Here is a 16,979-nt window from a genome sequence, read left to right as displayed (position 1 = left end):
AAATAAATTGTTAACTAATAAATACCTAAGTGGCCTGATGTAGTCTTGCATGCCACATGTTCTAGTGGTTTGAATTACATCACAAGGTGCTACCTGATTTTAGCCGTAGGCCTTGTTAGTATTTAGTAGCTGTTGGAACTGTTTTGCCCAGAGGATAAAGCACTGTTTAGGTATCCACAAATATTCCCACAATGTTGGCTATACACCAGAATTCCTTGTCTCAACAAATATTTGTTAACAGGTTTTACACTGATGCATGCTAAAGCTAAAATGGACCCTTGGGATGATGGTCTAGAAGTAACACGCCTTCTCATTTTAGAGATAAGGAAACCAAATCCCAGAAAAGATAAACTGCCCAAGTTCTCTCTCAGAATGCAACCTATGCAGAGTGCAGTTCATCAGATACTCAGCCCAGTATTTATTTGCTGAACGATACAGAGATGGCTTTCCCGAAGATAAAGATCAGAAAAGGTACTGAGAATGCCCAGATCCTTTTTCTTTCTTTCTTTTTTACTTTTTCTTTTTTCTTTGAGACGGAATTTCGCTCTTGTTGCCCAGGCTGGAGTGCAATGGCACAATCTCGGCTCCCCACAACTTCCGCCTCCCGTGTTCACGCGATTCTCCTGCCTCAGCCTCCTGAGACGCTTGGATTACAGTCAGGCGCCACCACGCCTGGCAATTTTGTCTTTTTGTAGAGATGGGGTTTCTCCATGTTGGTTAGGCTGATCTCAAACTCCTGACCTCAGATGATCTCCCTGTCTCGGCCTCCAAAAGTGCTGGGATTACAGGTGTGAGCCACCGCGCCCGGCCAGATCCTTTTTCTTGAAACCTAATGATACACAAGAAATTACAGTCATAATGTTAAGACAGAAAACTGAAATCAATGGGACTAATGACATTATGGATCAAAAAAGGAAAACAATCTTTTTCTTTAATAATCATTTTTGGCCAGGCACGTTGGCTCACACCTGTAATCCTAGCACTTTGGGAGGCCAAGGCAGGCAGATCACCTGAGGTCAGGAGTTCAAGACCAGCCTGGCCAACATGGTAAAACCCTGTCTCTACTAAAAAGTACAATAAATTAACCAGACTTGGTGGCATGCGCCTGTAATCTCAGCTTCTTGGGAGGCTGAGGCAGGAGAATCACTTGAACCCAGGAGGCAGAGGTTAGAGTGAGCTGAGATAGCGCCACTGCACTCCAGCCTGCACAAGAGAGCGAGACTCCATCTCAAAAAAAAAAAAAAAAAAAAAAATCTTTTCTTTTCAAAACGGCAAGACTCATCATTTCTTTCTGAAATCACCGTATCTATGGATCAATTGCTGATCAAAAGCAATTATGTTCTTTATAAGTAAGAAATCAAGAAGAATTACATTTTAACTGTGGTATATCACAGATTATTAGTCCTGTGATATTATGGTTGTAGGGAAAAAATATGATGAAACTTACTGATACATTGTGTGACTAGCATTTAATGTGATCTGCTTGCAAAATTGAGGTTTTATATTGTCCTCGTATTAGAGGTTCACTTGTTTTTTTTCAGATAGGGTCTCACTCTCACCCAGGCTGGATTGCAATGATGCAATCATAGCTCACTACAGCCTCCAGCCTCCAACTGCTGGGCTCAAAAGATCCTCCTGCCTCTCAGCTTCCCAAATAGCCAGGACTACAAATGTGTGCCACTGTGCACAGCTAATTTTTTTGTTTTTTGATAGAAATGGAATCTCAGTATGTTGCTCAGGCTGGTCCCAAACTCCTGGCCTCAAGCAATCCTCTTAGCTTGGCCTCCCAGAATCCTGGGATAATAGGCGTGAACCACCACGTCCATCCTCACATATATTTTTTTAATGTTACAGAATAGATGTTTTGGTACAGTTTACCTAGAAGATAAAAGAATGACTTATTTTGGAAAGGTAGTGGTAAAATTATCCAAAAGGAAAAAACATTCTCTTTTTTTGTAGGGATTTCTTTTTTTTTTTTTTTTTTTAACTTATATTTTACTTTGTTCTAAAGGGAATTTAAGAAAGTGACTATTACAATCATGGAATAAATAAAATTTCTACAAAAGGAATATGCTCTCCTCATATATATGGAAGAGACAACATATCTTGTGGGAAATTTAGTGCTCTACTAGTCCCAGTTCTACTACTTCATGCTTGTTCAACCTTGTTCCATCTATTAAGTGGAGATAATAGTACTGCCCAATTACCACACTGGGTTGTTGTAAAAACCAAACGGAATATTTGTGAACGAGCTTTGTAAACTCTAAAACTCTATGTAGGTATGAAGTGGTATTACTATGATAACATTTATTGTAGTAAGGGAGATTTGGCAAAGGCATTTTCTTCAGAGAAAAGGGCCATATTACACTATTAGGTATGAAGCAGCAACCATGTGTTGGTACAGGCTCAAGTTCACATGGACTGATAAATTTCACTATCTTGCTTTGAAACCTCCAGAATAGTTTAAAATTTGGCGTAAAAAATATGGTCATCAGGCCAGGTGCAGTCGCTCACGCCTGTAATCCCAGCACTTTGGGAGGCAGAGGCAGGCAGATCACAAAGTCAGGAGATTGAGACCATCCTGGCTAACACGGTGAAACCTCGTCTCTACTAAAAACACAAAAAATTAGCTGGGCGTGGTGGCAGGTGCCTGTAGTCCCAGCTACTCAGGAGGCTAAGGCAGGAGAATGGCATGAACCTGGGAGGCAGAGCTTGCAGTGAGCCAAGATTGTGCTACTGCACTCCAGCCTGGGAGACAGACTCCATCTCAAAAAGAAAAAAAAAAAAATGGTCATCAGAAAATTGATGCAGGAAATCTAAGACCTAAAAGAAAAATGCATGTATGTAATGTGTCTTCATTTCAAAATACATACCTTAACACAGACAAGTAACAGTAGTTAGCTCATTTTTTTAGCTTATAGTGCTAATGAGGGTAAAGTTATGAGTTTCAGTTCCCAAAGCAATTATCCAGAAACCATTATCCTACATGACTACATGACTTCCAAATGGAATACAAGAAAGAAAATAGGCTGGGTGTGGTGGCTCACATCTGTGATCCTAGCACTTTGGGAGGCCAAGGCAGGCAAATCACATCAAGTCAGGAGTTCAAGACCAGCCTGGCCAACATGGTGAAACCCTGTCTCTATTGAAAATACAAAAATTAACCAGGTGTGGTGGCATACGCCTGTAATTCCAGCTACTCAGGAAGCTGAGGCAGGAGAATTGCTTGAGCCCGGGAGACGGAGGTTGCAGTGAGCCGAGATCACGCCATTGTACTCCAGCCCGGGCGACAGAGCAAGTCTGTCTCAAGAAAAAAAAAAAAAGAAAGAAAAGAAAAATGGACCAGCTCATGTTGAAAACTACTATAAGAGGAATATCCTAAATACACAAAAATTACCAACAGTTTTTATTTTCTAACTCTAATACACTACCCATAGGTGTATAAATTAGTACCTTTTGAGGGGCAATTTAGAAATTTTAACAAATTTTTACAAATGTAACAAAATTTTCAATTTGTATATCCTTTGAGGCAACAACAGTTCCACATTTGTACTGCAAAACTATTTCACAGAAATGGAAAGATACACTAAAACAAAGATGTTCAATGCTGTATTATTTTCACTGGCAAATTGAAAATAGCCTAAACTAGCACAAGGGGCTAGCTAATATATTCTATCTCCGATACAATAAGTTAAAAAATAAATTACAAAATATATGTTATTTTGTTCGTATAAAAATGTATTTTATATAAACAGAAAACATCTGAAAGCATCCCTCACAAACTTAACTATAGTTGCCTTTAGGGGGAATTTAGATATGGGGATTAATGAGGTTTTTTGTTTTTGTTTTTGTTTTGGAGACAGAGTCTGCCCAGGCTGGAGTGCAGTGGCGTGATCTCAGCTTACTGCAACCTCTGCCTCCTAGGTTCAAGCAATTCTCCTGCCTTAGACTCTCGAGCAGCTGGGACTACAGTGAACACCCACCACCAAGCCCAGCTAATTTTTGTATTTTTAGTAGAGGTGGGGTTTTACCATGTTGGCCAGGCTGGTCTCGAACTCCTGACCTCAAGTGATCTACCTCCTTGGCCTCCCAAAGTGCTAGGATTATAGGCGTGAGCCACTGCACCCAGACTAATGAGTTTTCTTTCTTCTTTAATAACCATTTGTCTCTTTTAATGATGATGTAATGATTTCTTTCACAGTTAGAAACTTATCCATCTGACTGGGCGTAGTGGCTCACACCTATAATCCCAGCACTTTGGGAGACCGAGGTGGGCAGATCACCTGAGGTCCGGAGTTTGAGACCAGCCTGACCAACATGGAGAAATCCCATCTCTAAGAAAAATACAGAATTAGCCAGGCGTGGTAGTGCATGCCTGTAATCCCAGCTACTTGGGAGGCTGAGGCAGGAGAATCACTTGAACCCAGGAGGCGGAGGTTGCGGTGAGCCAAGATTGCACCATTGCACTCCAGCCTGGGCAACTAGAGCAAAATTCCGTCTTAAAAAAAAAAAAGAAAGAAACTTATCCATCTTTTTGGAGGTTTTTAGACATGGTCGCTAATTCCCTACCCTCTTCTCTACATTCAACATATGGTACACAGACTCTAAGGGAAGCCATTTAATCAAAACTAGGAACAATTAGTTGAAAACTAATATTTTCCGTTTTGCATTTTGTCATTATTTACAAGCAAAGATTAGCCAAAATAATGAGCATTATAACTATTATACCTGTTTTCAAAATGACTGTGCAGTGATACCTGCTTTACTTTTGGAAACTAATTTATTAAAATGGCACTAATTATGTATTTGTCTACTTTGGGTAGGTAATACAATAATAACTGTGATATTATACATTCTATCATTAAAATGCTATTTTAAGTATTATTTCTTTTTTTTTTTTTTTTTTGAGATGGCATTTCACTCTTGTCCAGGCTGGAGTGCAGTGGTGCAGTGTTGGCTGACTGCAACCTCTGCCTCCTGAGTTCAAGCAATTCTTCTGCCTCAGCCTCCCAAGTAGTTGGGATTACAGGCATGCTCCACCACACCCAGCTAATTTTTGTATTTTTAGTAGAGATGGGGTTTCACCATGTTGGTCAGACTGGTCTTGAGCTCCTGACCTCAGGTGATCCACCTGTCTTGGCCCCTCAAAGTGCTGGGATTACAGGCATGAGCCACCATGCGCGGCCTTAAGTATTAATTATTTTCCAGTTTTAGCCAACAAAAATGGCCATTACTTTTCATTGTTTTTGCTGCTGTTTCCTGATGTAGTAGAAGAGCTTCAGGGTGAGGGGAGGATGAAGAACACTTTATCAATATTACTTAGATACAAAAGAAATAATACTGAAAGGTGGTAAAAAGAATTATGACTATAGGCCGGGCGCGATGACTCAAGCCTGTAATCCCAGCACTTTGGGAGGCCGAGATGGGTGGATCACAAGGTCAGGAGATCGAAACCATCCTCGATAACACGGTGAAACCCCGTCTCTACTAAAAAAATACAAAAGGGCCGGGCGCGGTGGCTCAAGCCTGTAATCCCAGCACTTTGGGAGGCCGAGACGGGCGGATCACGAGGTCAGGAGATCGAGACCATCCTGGCTAATATGGTGAAACCCCGTCTCTACTAAAGATACAAAAAACTAGCCGGGCGAGGTGGTGGGTGCCTGTAGTCCCAGCTACTCCGGAGGCTGAGGCCGGAGAATGGCGTAAACCCGGGAGGCGGAGCTTGCAGTGAGCTGAGATCCGGCCACTGTACTCCAGCCTGGGCGACAAAGCGAGACTCCTTCTCAAAAAAAAAAAAAAAAAAAAAAAAAATACAAAAAACTAGCCGGGTGTGGTGGCGGGCACCTGTAGTCCCAGCTACTCGGGAGGCTGAGGCAGGAGAATGGCGTGAACCCGGGAAGCGGAGCTTCCAGTGAGCTGAGGTCCGGCCACTGCACTCCAGCCTGGGCGACAGAGTGAGACTCCATCTCAAAAAAAAAAATGACTATAAATATGCATTTTAAACTGACTTATTATTTTAGTCAATTTTTTTTTTTTTTTTTTGAGACGGAGTCTGGCTCTGTCGCCCAGGCTGGAGTGCAGTGGCACGATCTTGGCTCACTGCAACCTCCCCCTCCCAGGCTCAAGCCATTCTCCTGCCTCAGCCTCCCAAGTAGCTGGGACTACAGGCGTGTGCCACCATGCCTGGCTAATTTTTGTACTGTGTGTGGTTTTTTTTTTTTGGTTTTTTGGTAGAGACGGGGTTTCACCATGTTAGCCATGATGATCTTGATCTCCTGACCTAGTGATCTGGCCGCCTCAGCCTCCCAAAGTGCTGGGATTACAGGCGTGAGCCATCACACCCGATCCCTCCCTGCGCCCCTCCTCCCTTTTTTTTTTTTTTTTTTTTTTTTTTTTTTTTTTTTTGAGATAGTCTCGCTCTGTTGCCTAGGCTGAAGTGCAGTGGTAATCTCCGCATACCGCAACCTCTGCCTCCCAGGTTCAAGCGATTCTCCTGCCTCTCAGCCTCCTGAGTAGCTGGGACTACAGGTGCCCACCACTCAGCTAATTTTTATATTTTCAGTAGAGACGGGGTTTCACCATGTTGGCCAGGCTGGTCTCCAACTCCTGACCTCTAGTGATCTGGCCGCCTTGGCACCTCAAAGTGCTAAGGTTATAGACATGAGCCACCATGCCCGGCCTAGTCAATATGTATTTTTGTTTTTTGTTTTTTTAAAATGAGGTTTCTCTCTTGTTGCCTAGGCTGGAGTTCAATGGCACAATCTCAACTCACCGCAATCTTTGCCTCCTGGGTTCAAGCGATTCTTCTGTGTCAGCCTCCTGAACAGCTGGGATTACAGGCATGCGCCACCACACCCAGCTAATTTTGTATTTTTAGTAGATATGGGGTTTCTTCATGTTGGTTAGGCTGGTCTCGAACTCCTGACCTCAGGTGATCCACCCACCTTGGCCTCCTAAAGTGCTGGGATTACAGGTGTGAGCCACTGCACCAGGCCATTGACTTTATTTTAATGTAAAAAAACACATAACATAAAAATTACCATGTTAACTATTTTTAAGTTTATAGTTCAGTAATATTAAGAATATATTCACCTTGTTGTGAAATCTGTCATTTTAATGGGTTGTTTTTCAGTCAACTCCTTTGTAACCTATTTACCTATATCGCTATGTACAGCAGGAGTTTTAACTTCCCATGATGTGGACACACAAAGTAACAAGGTTTATACCAACTACATAATGGTGCTAGTTCAGTGTTTAGTTCATAAACCTTAAAAGAATAAAAATAAAGTGTAGTTTTATGGTAGTGTTTTCTCTAATTCTCTTTACAAATTAGAATTTTGAGGGACTATATGAAGTCAACAAGCTAAATCAACCACTGTGCAGGTTAGTGAAAATTAAAGAGATTGTTTTCAAAAATTTTCTAGGGGAATCCAGACTTTAAGGTTAACTTCATTAATCGCATAAACACAGGGCCAGTCCCTTTGCCGATCTGTTGAATGAATTAAGAGGAAGAATGAGTCATATTGACTGGCACCATATGACACAAAGAGAACCTGCTTTATCAGGTAAGAAGGGTGAGTCGATAGGGATAGGATGCATTTAAAGAATAAAAGGTTTGCTTTTTTAAATCTTTTCAAAATTAAATTTTGTTTTATGTGAGGAAGTCAATGTTAGTAGAGACAGGATTTTATTTTTTAATATAGTTTAAGAGAAACTGAGGCAGTTGAATAATACAGGATCAGGAATTTTAGAGCCAAGTGGCTTTAGAAATCAGATAATCTAGTCATTATGATACATTTTTATTTGGCACACATATGTATAACAACTTCTGGTCATAGCTCCTTAAAAATTTATGCTTTTTACTACTGTTAATTCACATATTAAATATTACCATTAATTATTTTTTAGACAAAAAAGATTGTAAATATTCACTTTTAATACTTTTTTTTTTTTTTTTTTTGAGATGGAGTCTCACTCTGTTGCCCAGACTGGAGTGTAGAGGCATGATTTCAGCGCACTACAACCTCTGCCTCCTAGGTCCAAGGGATCGGCCCACCTCAGCCTTCCGCCTCCTGAGTAGCTGGGATTATAGGCACGTACCACCATGCCCGGCTTTTTGTGTGTGTGTGTGTGTGTGTGTGTGTGAGACAGAGTCTTGATCTGTTGCCCAGGCTGGAGTGCACTGGCACGATCTTGGCTCACTGCAACCTCCACCCCCCGGGCTCAAGCAATTCTCCTGCCTCAGCCTCCCGAGTAGCTGGGACTATAGGCACGTGCCACCATGCCCAGCTTATTTTTTGTACTTTTAGTAGAGATTGGGTTTCACCATGTTGGCCAGTTGGTTGGACTCTTGACCTCAAGTGATCAGCCCAGCTCAGCCTCCCAAAGTGCTAGGATTACAAGCATGAGCCACCGTGCCCGGCCCCAGCTAACTTTTTTATTTTTAGTAGAGACAGGATTTCACCATGTTGGCCAGGCTGGTCTCAGACTTCTGACCACAAGTGATCCGCCTGTCTCGGCCTCCCAAAATGCTGAGATTACAGGCATGAGCCACTGTGCCTAGCTGCATTTTTAATACTTTATATCCCAGTAGATCACTTGTGCACCCGTGAAGGTCCCTGACTTAATTTCACACTCTTGCTTGAGGTTACTCAGTAAGAAACTGATAAGCTGATATTATGGCCCAAGTCTCTCAAATTGGTTCTGGTTTTCTACTTTTTTTCTTCTCCGTTCATGTTGTAGAAAGGGCCAATTTGCTGCCTTTACTTTGCAGAGAAAGTCACTGTGTGTCTGACATATGGTTGACACCTATTAAATGTTGGTTAAATGACTATGTAGTAATACCAAGAACATAATTTTCCTCCCAAATAACTAAGCTTTCACTTTTGTTCAAGTATTTCATGGCTCTTGGGATTGAAAACTGCTAAGTTTCTTTGCTTTAAAAAACATCCTTAAGCATGTGATTAGAATCAGGAACTAAAAACTGCCTCATCCACATTTAACCCGTTACTACCAACACGTGTATAACACAGGCCTTTCTCTCTGAAATGTCACCAGGGACTAGCTGTGGCCGAGGGTGAGTAAGCAACACAATTTCCAAGAGGTGATCTTTTGCCACAGTAAATTGTATCCCTGGTACAATAGCTCTAGAGAGACAATTTCCTGGGACATGGGAGTATTCTTGGAGATAAGCCCACCAGTAGCTCTGGATTTCCCTAGACAATTTTAACTCAGATTGGATTCTAACTTTCTTACCAAGCTCTAAGAAAGTCTAGCTATTGGCCGGGTGTGGTGGCTCACACCTGTAATACCAGCACTTTGGTCGGCCAAGACGGGGGGATCACAAGGTCAGGAGATAGAGACCATCCTGGCTAACACTGTGAAACCCCGTCTCTATTAAAATACAAAAAAAATTAGCAGGAGAATGGCGTGAACCCGGGAGGCAGAGCTTGCAGTGAGCCGAGATCGCGCCAGTGCACTCCAGCCTGGGTGGCAGAGCGAGACCCCGTCTCAAAAAGAAAAAAAAAAAAACAACAAAGAAAGTCTAGCTATTCCCCATCAGGAGCTTACCCTCCTTCTCTCTACCCTTCAATCAATTAAGCACCCGAACACTCAAACACTAAACGTAAACTGTCATCTTCCCAGATCCAGAGTCCTGTTTGGAATACATTTATGGAGTCAAGGAGAGGTATGGGAAATTGATACAGTGAATATTATATCCTTCCTCCTCTTCTCCCTGGGTTTCCTACAACAAACAGGAACACGCTGCTGTACCATGCAGCAGTCCCACATTTCACCCTGAGTAAGACTTTTATATTCTCTCACTTCTCTCCAGCAGGCTTCACTGAGGCTTGCTGTTTTGAGGGCCTGCTACGTTCATTCACCAAGGTAGGCCTACTTATCACAGAAAAACTGCCTCAACTTTCTGATCTGTCCTTCTGGGGATAATGATGAATCATCACCTTCTCTACTCTTAAGCTTATTTGCTCCTTATTGATAACTTCTCTGTTAGGCTCAGGGTCAGGTTCCAGCCCATGCTGAGGTCTGGAGAGCAGGTAGATTAAAACCACCTTTGCAAAATTATGACTGAGATGGTGAAAGAGATTTAACTTAATTTACTCCATTTTGCTTTTAACCTCCAAGCTGTCCTTGTTCATTCCTGGGCGTAGGCTGAACTAACTTTGGGAGAGATTTCTAGTTTATAGTTTAAGCAAAGACAGTAACAGCCCTTTCGCAAAGCAGACCTCCTCTTTGCTTGGGGACTAGATTGCCTTAGTAGGACTAACATTAGCCACAAGATTAGAAATTATGGTTTAGGAGTCGTGCAGCTGGAGGCTACAAGATTCTGACCCTCCGTAAACTGCTTTTAAGATCAGTGCTTGAGATATTTTGCAGACCCTGCACTTGATGGATCAGCTGGCCCCACCCAGATCAATAAACTGGCCCATCTGATTTTGTGGTCCCCACCCAGGAACTGACTGACAGCTCTGACTCCCTATGATTTCATCTCTGATCAATCAGCACTTCTGGCTCACTGGCTTCCCCCAACCCACCAAGTTATCCTTAAAAACTCTGCTCCCCGAATGCTCAGGGAAACTGATTTGAGTAATAATAAAACTCCTGGCTGGCATGGTGGCTCACACCTATAATCCCAGGACTTTGGGAGGCCGAGGCGGGCAGATCACGAGGTCAGGAGATCAAGACTATCCTGGCTAACACGGTGAAACCCCATCTCTACTAAAAACACAAAAAATTAGCTGGGCGTGGTGGCGGGCGCCTGTAGTCCCAGCTACTCGAGAGGCTGAGGCAGGAGAATGGCGTGAGCCCGAGAGGCAGAGCTTGCAGTGAGCTGAGATTGTGCCACTGCACTCCAGCCTAGGTGACACAGTGAGACTCCATCTCAAATAATAATAATAATAATAGTAATAATAAAACTCTGGTCTTCCACACAACCAGCTCTGCGTGAATTACTCTTTCTCAATTGCAATTTCCCTGTCTTGATGAATTGGCTCTGTCTAGGCAGCGGGCAAGGTGAACCCCTTGGTCAGTTACAGGATGAATGGCAAATAGGTGAAAGAACACTCGGGGGGCTGTAGGTAGGTGAAATACAGCTTTATTCAGCAGCTCTCTTATACTGTCTGCTCTGTCTGGGCTGCTTGAGCCTGTGGCTCCCATGCACAACTGCACAGGCCGGCTGTCTCTCCCTTGCCTTCAGGGTCAGCAGCTTAATTCTTTCTCTCTCTGAGCACAAGCAAGTCTAGCTATGTCCTGGCTCCCTCCTGTCCATCTGTAAGATGGATAGCTTTGACTTGCTCTATTTCTCTGGGTGCGAGCCTGCCTGTACAGTGTCAGTAGGGCATTTTTACCTTTTACAGACAATGTGGTATAGAGCCAAGTGATGGCCTTCCCACGTTATGGCTACATGGCTGTGATAACAGGTGGAGTTATACGCTCTAAACTCTCTGAGTCACTCTGGATGTTTACCTTGGCCCCTCCTTGACCAAAGCACAGCCATGTTCCTTATACCCTACAAGGCTGGATCTATGTTATCTTCATCCCTGAGTTCTCACTTGAAGTGACAGCAAATTCTTTTAACTAACATTTACTAAAGATTTTTATTCAGATTAATTGTTCTATTGAAGACATTATTTAAGTTTGCCCATATCCTCTCTTCTTAGGCCCCCTCTCAGGTTTCTTTATCCCCTTCCTTCCCTGCCTGATCCTTAAGGACAATCCCTACATAAATGGAATTATTTGTTTACCCTGAGATGCTGGGTTATGTTCTCATTAACTGAATCTTATCTAAAAATCTGAATGTAACATTTTAAAAAACATGTAATATTCTGAATACTTGGAGAAATGAAATTTTTCATTTAAAAAAATAACATTTCAAAAGGTTTCTAAAATCTTTTAAAATATTAACAGATAATTATAACTTTTTTTTTTTTTTTGAGACTGAGTCTCACTCTATTGCCCCGGCTGGAGTGTGGTGGCACGATCTTGGCTCAGTGCAACCTCTGCCTCCCAGGTTCAAGTGATTCTCGTGCCTCAGCCTCTTGAGTAGCTGGGATTACAGGCACCTGCCACCATACCCGGCTAATTTTTGTATTTATAGTAGAGACGGGGTTTCGCCATGTTGGCCAGACTGGTCTCGAGCTCCTGACCTCAAGTGATCTGCCCGCCTCAGCCTCCCAAAGTGCTGGGATTACAGGCGTGAGCCACTGCGCCCAGCCTATAACATTTTGTTTTATGCCAGCTTTGTTGAGAAAGGATCATAAGAAAGACCAAAAATAAATTTTCTTTCTTTTTTTTTTTTTTTTTTTGAGACAGAGTCTTGCTCTGTCGCCCAGGCTGGAGTGCAGTGGTGCCATCTCAGCTCACTGCAACCTCCACCTCCTGGGTTCGAGCAATTCTGCTTCCTCAGCCTTCCGAGTAGTGAGGATTACAGGCACCTGCCACTACGCCCAGCTAATTTTTGTAATTTTAGTAGACGGAGTTTCACCATCTTGGCCAGGCTGGTCTTGAACTCCTGACCTCCACCTGCCTCGACCTCCCAAAGTGCTAGGATTACAGGTGTGAGCCACCGTGCCCGACCAAGAAATTTACTTTTTCAAAAAATTGTGGCTGCACACCTACATTGTCCTTGGATGTGTAGAAGTCCTGCTGAGCTAAATTGTATGTTTCTTTCATTTGGTAAAGATTTTTGCTATTTTTTGTTTTGCATGTGAACTTCAACATTATTTTATTCTCATATTTTGAAGTTCATATTGTTCTTTTGAGTAAATACAGGACTGCAGCAGGGAGATGACAAATATCCAATTAATTCAAATAGTATCAGTATGGCTTAATTTCCTTAGGTTTTGCTTTGCTTTTTGTTAAATGAAATAGATTATATGTTTAAATACCAAATGACAATTTTATTTACTACTATAAGGTTTAATTATATATGAATACATGTCTAACCACAAATGAAAATTGTGTTGTATAGTTAGTATATTACACAACACATCCATTTATTCAAGGTAGAAAAATAATTATCTAAATCATGTGACAGATAAGAACAATAGCTGTGATTTGAAAGGGTCATTCTTTGGTAAACCTCATTATTTTTATGCTGTTTAGTTCATATGTATTTTTCATTGTGGTCATATAAGGTTGAGATTTTTTTAAAAAATGATAACCATGAACATTTAATCTTTTTTTGTGCCAGTCTTGAGGTTAAGGCACTCCTACATATGAGATCAGTGTACCACAAATAGTTCCAGGAGATTCTTACCTTGCTCCAGGGCCCTAAAATGTTTCAGTGTGGGAGGAAGACTTCATAAATTAGAGTCCTCATACAAATATTACCAATGATGTTATAGAAATTGGAGTGAGATAGAATAGGTTAGGATAGATGATTTCACATCAGGTGGGCCAAAGGAATCTTCACTGGAAGGCTCAAAGACATGTTCTCTGAAATATCTGCAATATTAACAATTATATGTATGGACTCCCTGCAAACTGGAATGATTGCAGATAATGGGAAAAGTCAAGCAAAATACTCAATTTTTAATGGAAAAGGGAGGAACTGAGGGATCATGCTCTGTTTAGTCTGCTTCTTTGAAAGACTATCGTGTTAATCTTTGAAAAACAATAACCAGCCCCCACAAAAAAACCCCTGCAATTTATAGGTCCACAGAGGGTAGCCAAGTATCCGTCATCTAACATAGGTTTGTGAAAAGCAATCATGCTAAATAAACCTATTTTACATCTTAAACAAATAAATAGCACAAAGAAGTATTATAGTACGTTTGATTAGATATGTGATCATTGCTGACCCTATGCAAAATTGTGATTTAGAGAAAATTCAAGTATCTGCTCCAGACTTTAATATATTCAGATTATTTATACAATTGTACCTATCACATACATACAATTTCAAGTTCTGATTCATTCACTTAACATTATATAATAAACTATTTTCAACTCATACTTTTATGTGACCAGATTACTGAGGAATCTGAACTTGGTGGAGATTCAAACATAAAATGTTTTTTCTCAAGTCACTGCTTCCTCAGTACTGTGTTGAATATCCTTTCCCCCCAGGCAGATTCCATAGTTTTCCGGTCTTTTTTTTTTTTTTTTTTTTGAGATGGAGGCTCACTCTGTCACCCAGGCTGAAATGCAGTGGCACAATCTCAGCTCACTGCAACCTCCACCTCCCAGGTTCAAGTGATTCTCCTGCCTCTGCCTCCTGAATAGCTGGGACTACAGGCACATGCCACCACACCTGGCTGATTTTTGTATTTTTAATAGAGATGGGGTTTCACCATGTTGGCCAGGCTGGTCTCAAACTCCTGACCTCAGATGATCCACCCACCTCGGCCTCCCAAAATGCTGGGATTACAGGCATGAGCCACCATGCCCGGCCAGCTTCCTGGTCTTTTAAGTTATTCAAAGTCTAGCATGGACTAGTTTAAAACTTCAGAGTTTTAAACTTGGACTAGTTTTAAAACTTCCCCATTGCTGGGCCAGACATGTAGCCATACGGACCTGAAATGTGTAATAGATCATGGTTAATTTTTTATGCATTCTCCCTTCTAAGCTCCTTAAGATTGGGGTTGGGGGCAGGTGGGGGATGGTGTCTGGTTCTAGGATATTTCTTTGTTTTTTGTTTTTTTTTCAAGGCTAACTCCTCCAGGTTAGGGGTTAGAAGTAGGAATAGAGAAGAAATGAATCTTGCTACTTAACTATATTCACTTTTGGTCATCTCTGCTTCTCCAGCTGACATTGATCATCGGTGTTCTTACTGCCTCTTGCATAGCATGCATTCTTAATTACTTCAAAGAGCCTACAGGGGCCTCCACATTATACCAATTTCCTGACAAGGAAACTCTGGCTTCTTGCTGCTGTGGTCTCCTGTCAGTAGGCCTAGGTGGAATACTGTAAAGGCAATTCAAGCCCCAATGTCTTACAGGTGTCACTTGCCTGTAAGAAATTCACATATCATCCCTTGTGTGGCAATCAGTGTTGCTAACACAGTAAACACACATAGTCCCACACCTATCATATCATCAGAGGATGATGAAATTTGAAATGTTAGCCAATGCCAATGCTCTTCGTATAAGGTACAGGTGGAATAAGGATGAAGAATAATGTAAAATGAAGCTGCTATTGAACCCCACTTCTGTGGGTGGTTATAAGGCCTAAGTTGATAATCATAACTTCCTTTTTCCACCCCTCATTCTGTGTCCCCTCATTTCCGTAAGCACCTTGACTATGTTTTATTCTTTAGTACAGTATCCCAAACCCTAATTTCCAAATGGTCTGAGTGCACCATGGACTGACTTCTGTTGAATTGGCTGTCTCTACGATTTGCCTCAGTTGGGATTCAGACATGGTCATCCTTGCCTCATTTATAGTAACAACACAATTTCTCCTTGATATTGGGGATTAATCACCCCTTGGCTGTGGTGACCCTTTTCTGCTTCTAGTTTTGCAGCTGGAGAAGGCCATAATCTCCAGGGGGCAGTTTCAGTTTCCAATTCCTCTGACCCATGATGGTGTTTCTCGGTGGAAGCATTTCTTCCTTGGACACTAGGGCCTCAAAATCTGTGAGCCCAAGGTTGTGGGGAAACAGGCAAAAATTTCTCTAGTGGAGGCCAGGCGTGGTGGCTCATGCCTGTAATCCCAGCACTTTGGGAGGCCGAGGCTGGTGGATCATGAAGTCAGGAGTTGAAGAACAGCCTGACCAATATGGTGAAATGCCGTTTCTACTAAAAATAGAAAAATTAGCTGGGCATGGTGGCGCGCACTGGTAGTCCCAGCTACTTGGGAGACTGAGGCAGGAAAATCACTTGAACCCGGGAGGCGGAGGTTGCAGTGAGCCAAGATCACGCCACTACATTCCAGCCTGGGAGACAGAGCAAGACTCTGTCTCAAAAAAAAATTTCTCCAGTGGATTATTTTGTGAGATAATGAGAGAGGCTGCTTTCACCTCCTCCTGTTTTTTTTTTTTTTTTTCTTTTTATCTCCAACGTTCTGATATTTCAAAATGTGCCTTGGTATGGAGGCTTTCTTATTCATTGTTTTGGGTACACAGAGAACACTTTGAATACTCATCTTTTGGATATGAAAAGTTCTCGTGTTGTTTATTTGATAATTTCTTTTCTATCATGCTAAATTTCTATTTTCCCCAGACCTCTTAGAATTCAATTATTGGCCACCTGAATTCGTTCTTTGTATTTAAATCCTTTCCCTCTCTTTCTTGGCGTGTTGCTCTACTTTCTGAGAGACTTTTCACTACGTTTGCATTATTATTCTTTTTATAACTTTATTACCATTTATTAGTTTTATAACCTTGGGAAAGCTGCTTAATCTCACAGTCTCAGTTTCCTCACCTTTGAAATGGAGATAATGATATGAAATTACCCTACTTCGGAGTTGTTTGTGGATAGATTCATAGAAAGTGATTAGAATAGTGCCTGAAACAAAGTAAGTACTCTATAAATATTAGCTATTGGTTATTTATAACCAATATTGGTTATAAATATTGGTTATTCATCAGTATCTTGTTAATTTCTTTAGCTTAAGTGATATTTGGGTCATTTACAAGATGATTTATGACATAGAGAACTGATGACCATATCTTGGACATTGGTGACTTTACCACATCAAGCCATTTTTGGAAGAAGACCTAACAGCTGGCTTTTAGAATCGTGCCTCTCTATCTCATCATCCCCTTTACAACAATTTTTATTCTTTCTCTGGTTTTGCCTGTCTCTGTATATGTTTTTACATGTCTATACTTTCATCTTCATATCTTGTAATACTTATTTATTTATTTTGAGGCAGAGTTTTGCTCTTGTTGCCCAGGTTGAAGTGCGATGGCACAATCTCAGCTCACTGCAACCTCCGCCTTCTGGGTTCAAGTGATTCTCCTGCCTCAGCCTCCTGAGTCACTGGGATTACAGGCATGCGCCACCACACCCAGCTAA

General features: G+C 41.7%; 1 protein-coding gene and 1 long non-coding RNA gene across 4 annotated transcripts in view; both read left to right on the top strand.

The window, feature by feature from the left end:
• Window positions 1-16,979, top strand: part of LOC105483242 (solute carrier family 25 member 12) — a 227,773-nt gene that overhangs the window by 84,083 nt on the left and 126,711 nt on the right. Inside the window, exon 1 of one of the 3 annotated variants that reach the window (XM_071072932.1) lies at window positions 9,843-9,888. The exons of the other annotated variants lie outside the window; for them this stretch is intronic. The gene's annotated coding sequence lies outside the window, so the exon portion shown is untranslated. Of the gene's footprint in view, window positions 1-9,842; window positions 9,889-16,979 lie in introns of those variants that run through there. 3 annotated transcript variants of the gene reach the window in all.
• Window positions 50-8,111, top strand: LOC139357142 (uncharacterized). The gene is made up of 3 exons (XR_011609855.1): window positions 50-471; window positions 7,425-7,565; window positions 7,964-8,111. It is a non-coding gene; the product is annotated as an uncharacterized lncRNA (long non-coding RNA).

The sequence above is a fragment of the Macaca nemestrina genome, chromosome 11 (genome assembly GCF_043159975.1).
Source record: "Macaca nemestrina isolate mMacNem1 chromosome 11, mMacNem.hap1, whole genome shotgun sequence".
NCBI lineage: Eukaryota > Metazoa > Chordata > Mammalia > Primates > Cercopithecidae > Macaca > Macaca nemestrina.
This window is presented reverse-complemented; position numbering and strand designations above follow the sequence as displayed.